A 5,796-nucleotide genomic window follows, 5' to 3' on the forward strand; every position below is an offset into this window, starting at 1 on the left:
GCTTTACTTTCAGAGGAGCAGTAATAGCACACACTATTGACTGTGTACAAACAAAGCTGTGGAAAGTTTCCTGATGCCATTGGGCATAAGAAAGAACAAATACAGATGCCGAAACCCGGATAATTTTGATTTGATTTGATTTGTGTTAGATCTTTCAGCCTAACGCTCTCCCATTGAGCCCTATTCGTTTCTGATGCCACTCAACATAATTCTGTGGCACTCCTTGATCAATCGGCATGCATGTGACTCAACTAATTTTGACACTCATAATGTACATGATAGCCATGCATGTGACTCATGGGTATCGAACCCATGACCTTAGACGTGGGTATTAGACCTTGGAACACACTCTTAACCAACTGAGCTAACCAGCCATTTTGCTATTTTGCTCAATTGTTGAAATGCACCGAGCCTCTGCAAGTGCTGGCACGGCCAACAAACAAGTCCACCAACAGCATAGCCTGACAAGACTGACCCTCTTGGTTGCTTTGCGGAAATTCCAAACAGCTGGGGAATTAGCTCAAATGCTTTGCACGCGTGGTAGTGGGATCGATGCATTCTCCAAAAGCACATTGTTTTATGGATCCAAGAAAACTCAGTTCACACTTCATGCAGCCTTGTCTTACGACAACCTACTGTCATGTAAACAATGGCAAGAAAACTGTCATGTAACAATGACAAGAAACTCTCATGTAACACTGATGTCACAATGTCAGATGAAAAAGAAAGACATTACTTACTTTCAGAGAGCAGCGTATCACACACTCTAACCAACTGAGCTAACCGGCCGCTGGCTACAGAGCACAATTGTTGAGATGCACCGAGCCTCTGCAAGTGCAAACTAACAAGTCCACCAACAGCATAGCCTGACAAGACTGGACACTCTTGGTTGCTCCTTGTGGCAATTCCAAACAGCTGGGGAATTTGATCAATTGGTATTGTGTTTGCTTAGCATGCTATAGGTAGTGGGATTGATGCCCGCATTCCCCAAAAACACATTTTTTTGTGGATCCAAGAAAGCTGCAGTTCACACTTCATGCAGCCTTGTCTTACGACAACCTACTGTCATGTAGCAATGACAAGCAACTTTAATGTAACACTGATGTCAAAATGTCAGATGAAAAAGCAAGACATTATTTACTTTCAGAGGAGCAGCGTAGCACACACCATTGAGGCCCAAAAACAAAGCTGTGGAAAGTTTCCTTGAAGCCAGAGCATAAAGAAAGAACAAATACAGATACCCAGGATCGAACCAGGGACCTTTCGATCTTCAGTCTAACTCTCTCCCAACTGAGCTATTCCGGCAATTCACTCAACATAATTCTGTGGCACCCTTGACAATTCACATGCATGTGACTCGTAATTTTGACACTCAAAATGTACATAATAGCCAGTATGGGGATCGAACCCATGACATTGGCGTTATTAGCACCACACTCTAACCAACTGAGCTAACCAGCCATTTGCTGTATTGCTCAATTGTTGAAATGCACCGAGCCTCTGCAAGTGCTGGCACGTCAGCAAACAAGTCCACCAACAGCATAGCCTGACAAGACTGGACCCTCTTGGTTGCTTCTTGCGGAAATTCCAAACGGCTGGGGAATTAGCTCAAATGCTTTGCACGCGTGAGGTAGTGGGATCGCTGCCCACATTCTCCAAAAGCACATTGTTTTATGGATCCAAGAAAACTCCAGTTCACACTTCATGCAGCCTTGTCTTACGACAACCTACTGTCATGTAAACAATGACAAGAAACTGTCATGTAACAATGACAAGAAACTCATGTAACACTGATGTCACAATGTCAGATGAAAAGAAAGACATTACTTACTTTCAGAGAGCAGCGTATCACACACTCTAACCAACTGAGCTAACCGGCCGCTGGCTACAGAGCACAATTGTTGAGATGCACCGAGCCTCTGCAAGTGCTGGAGCGCAAACTAACAAGTCCACCAACAGCATAGCCTGACAAGACTGGACACTCTTGGTTGCTCCTTGTGGCAATTCCAAACAGCTGGGGAATTTGATCAATTGGTATTGTGTTTGCTTAGCATGCTATAGGTAGTGGGATCGATGCCCGCATTCCCCAAAAACACATTTTTTTGTGGATCCAAGAAAGCCAGTTCACACTTCATGCAGCCTTGTCACGACAACCTACTGTCATGTAAACAATGACAAGCAACTTTAATGTAACACTGATGTCAAATGTCAGATGAAAAAGCAAGACATTACTTACTTTCAGAACCTTTAAGTGAGACAAACAAAGCATTGTGGAAAGTTTATCCAGCCAGAGCATCCTCGAATATGACTCAGACCCACTGGGAGCAAATCAGCAGATGCAAAAAGGGTTGATTAACGTCCACTGTCAGCATAAGTTCGATCTTCCAGAACCAGTGAAAGGAAAAGGTGAATATGTAGATCTTCAGTCTAACGTTCTCTCCATCACTTGCAGAGGCTCATGTATTTGCATCTCAATGAAATTGTGCTATTGGCTTCCCGGCAATTTGCTCAGAATTGGTTACGAGTGTTACCTCACGCTGAAAGCAAGTAATGTTTTTGCTTTTCATCTGACAAGTGACATCAGTGTTACATTGTCATTGTTACATGTTACATGCAGTAGGTTGTCGTAAGACAAGGCTGCAAGTGTGAACTGCAGCTTTGGGATCCACAAAAATGTGTTTTGGGGAATGTCATGGGCATCGATCCCACTACCTATAGCATGCTAAGCAAACACAATACCAATTGATCAAATTCCCCAGCTGTTTGGAATTGCCACAAGGAGCAACCAAGAGTGTCCAGTCTTGTCAGGCTATGCTGTTGGTGGACTTGTTAGTTTGCGCTCCCAGCACTTGCAGAGGCTCGGTGCATCTCAACAATTGTGCTCTGTAGCCAGCGGCCGGTTAGCTCAGTTGGTTAGAGTGTGTGATACGCTGCTCTCTGAAAGTAAGTAATGTCTTTCTTTTCATCTGACATTGTGACATCAGTGTTACATGAGAGTTTCTTGTCATTGTTACATGACAGTTTCTTGTCATTGTTTACATGACAGTAGGTTGTCGTAAGACAAGGCTGCATGAAGTGTGAACTGGAGTTTTCTTGGATCCATAAAACAATGTGCTTTTGGAGAATGTGGGCATCGATCCCACTACCTCACGCGTGCAAAGCATTTGAGCTAATTCCCCAGCCGTTTGGAATTTCCGCAAGAAGCAACCAAGAGGGTCCAGTCTTGTCAGGCTATGCTGTTGGTGGACTTGTTTGTTGACGTGCCAGCACTTGCAGAGGCTCGGTGCATTTCAACAATTGAGCAAAATAGCAAATGGCCGGTTAGCTCAGTTGGTTAGAGTGTGGTGCTAATAACGCCAAGGTCATGGGTTCGATCCCCATACTGGCTATTATGTACATTTTGAGTGTCAAAATTATGAGTCACATGCATGTGAATTGTCAAGGGTGCCACAGAATTATGTTGAGTGAATTGCCGGAATAGCTCAGTTGGGAGAGCGTTAGACTGAAGATCTAAAGGTCCCTGGTTCGATCCCGGGTTTCTGCATCTGTATTTGTTCTTTCTTTATGCTCTGGCTTCAAGGAAACTTTCCACAGCTTTGTTTGTGGGCCTCAATGGTGTGTGCTACGCTGCTCCTCTGAAAGTAAGTAATGTCTTGCTTTTTCATCTGACATTTTGACATCAGTGTTACATTAAAGTTGCTTGTCATTGCTACATGACAGTAGGTTGTCGTAAGACAAGGCTGCATGAAGTGTGAACTGCAGCTTTCTTGGATCCACAAAAAATGTGTTTTTGGGGAATGCGGGCATCGATCCCACTACCTATAGCATGCTAAGCAAACACAATACCAATTGATCAAATTCCCCAGCTGTTTGGAATTGCCACAAGGAGCAACCAAGAGTGTCCAGTCTTGTCAGGCTATGCTGTTGGTGGGACTTGTTAGTTTGCGCTCCAGCACTTGCAGAGGCTCGGTGCATCTCAACAATTGTGCTCTGTAGCCAGCGGCCGGTTAGCTCAGTTGGTTAGAGTGTGTGATACGCTGCTCTCTGAAAGTAAGTAATGTCTTCTTTTCATCTGACATTGTGACATCAGTGTTAAATGAGAGTTTTTGTCATTGTTACATGACAGTTTTTGTCACATGACAGTAGGTTGTCAAGACAAGGCTGCATGAAGTGTGAACTGGAGTTTTCTTGGATCCATAAAACAATGTGCTTTTGAGAATGTGGGCATCGATCCCACTACCTCACGCATGCTGCAAAGCATTTGAGCTAATTCCCCAGCCGTCTTGAATTTCAGCAAGAAGCAACCAAGAGGGTCCAGTCTTGTCAGGCTATGCTGTTGGTGGACTTGTTTGTTGACGTGCCAGTAGATTGCAGAGGCTCGGTGCATTTCAACAATTGAGCAAAGTAGCAAATGGCCGGTTAGCTCAGTTGGTTAGATACATGTATTACATAAGGATGCAGTCGATGATTAGAGTACAGTATATACGTATGCATATGAGATGAATAATGTAGGGTAAGTAACATTATATAAGGTAAGACACTCAAATGAATTGCATATACTGTAGCCATACCTTGTAGCACAGGTGTGTTGATGAAATGCAAAACTAACCTTGCTTACTTATTTCAAAGCGAGGCACATATTTCAGCCTTGTGGGAAAAACGGACAAAGAGTTGACAAACCACTGTTATTGACTGTGCGGTTCCATCCAAGTACTAAACAGGCCCAGAACCACTGGCTCCAGTCATCTGTAGATCAGGTAAAGATCAGGCGTATCCAGGCCACAGGTGGCCAGTCCGAGAAGCAGTCCTTGGTGCACGATCAGAAAGTGAGATGCCCATCTGATTAGCCCACCCACCTACCTACCTCATCCATATTGTTTAAGATTTACTTTCTGCACTTTTGCAACCAATTGCATATACTGTAGCCATAATTTGATCTATCACAGTGTTCATTTGAAATGCAACTGGTACTATGGCATATTTATTTTCAAAAAAATCCTCATATTTGTTCTTGTGGGAAGTTTTTTGTTCATGTGTAAGAGTTGCCAAAACTGGTTCCAGGTCATCTGGTCTATCCCAGGTAAAGCTCCGCCTCCAAGTACTAATCACAGGCCCTAGTCCCTGCAGCAGTCCCTTCCAGCTGCAGTCAGAGCGAGATCAGGCGTACCCAGACTGCAAACGAATTGCACTGCTTGCTTTACCTTGGCCAGGTGTCAGTTATAAATGAGAACTTGTTCTTAACTGGTTGCTGCTATAATTTCACCATTTAAGAAAATAAGAAACAATTTTTTCTTCTCCAGAAAGGGGTGTACTGTAGCCATGCTTTGTAGTATGAGGTCCTGGGTGAAATGCAAACTAACCTGCTTACTTATTTCAAAGCGAGGGCACATATTTCAGCCTTGTGGGAAAAAAACGGACAAAGAGTTGACAAAATGCTTACAGCACCTGGTATTCCCAGGAGGTCTCCCATCCAAGCAATTAAACAGGCCCGACCCTGCTTTAGCTTCTGAGATCAGACGAGATCAGGCGACTCAGGCCAGTGTGGCCGTAAGCGAGAAACTATCTCTTGGTGCACGATATAAAGTGAAAGTGAGTCTGATTAACAGCTGTTGCGTTTCACCATTTAGATAAGAATCTTTGTGTCACTCCTTAAAATTGCATATACTGTAGCCATAATTTGTAGCACAGATTGTTGATGAAATGCAACCAACCTTGCTTACTTATTTCAAAGCGAGGGCACATATTTCAGTCTGTGGAAAACGGACAAAGAGTTGACAAAATGCTTACAGCACCTGG

General features: G+C 43.7%; 3 non-coding genes and 1 pseudogene across 3 annotated transcripts; 2 read left to right on the forward strand and 2 right to left on the reverse strand.

The window, feature by feature from the left end:
• Positions 1-1,387: 1,387 nt before the first annotated feature.
• On the reverse strand, positions 1,388-1,461 carry trnai-aau (transfer RNA isoleucine (anticodon AAU)). Its single transcript has one exon. It is a non-coding gene; the product is annotated as a tRNA-Ile (tRNA).
• A 1,854-nt stretch (positions 1,462-3,315) lies between these two features.
• Positions 3,316-3,389, forward strand: trnai-aau (transfer RNA isoleucine (anticodon AAU)). Its single transcript has one exon. It is a non-coding gene; the product is annotated as a tRNA-Ile (tRNA).
• An 82-nt stretch (positions 3,390-3,471) lies between these two features.
• Positions 3,472-3,544, forward strand: trnaf-gaa (transfer RNA phenylalanine (anticodon GAA)). The gene has a single exon. It is a non-coding gene; the product is annotated as a tRNA-Phe (tRNA).
• Positions 3,545-5,433: 1,889 nt separating this feature from the next.
• Positions 5,434-5,553, reverse strand: LOC135566086 (5S ribosomal RNA; annotated as a pseudogene).
• Between the last annotated feature and the right edge of the window lie 243 nt (positions 5,554-5,796).

The sequence above is a fragment of the Oncorhynchus nerka genome, unplaced genomic scaffold (assembly GCF_034236695.1).
Source record: "Oncorhynchus nerka isolate Pitt River unplaced genomic scaffold, Oner_Uvic_2.0 unplaced_scaffold_7473, whole genome shotgun sequence".
In the NCBI taxonomy this organism is placed as follows: domain Eukaryota; kingdom Metazoa; phylum Chordata; class Actinopteri; order Salmoniformes; family Salmonidae; genus Oncorhynchus; species Oncorhynchus nerka.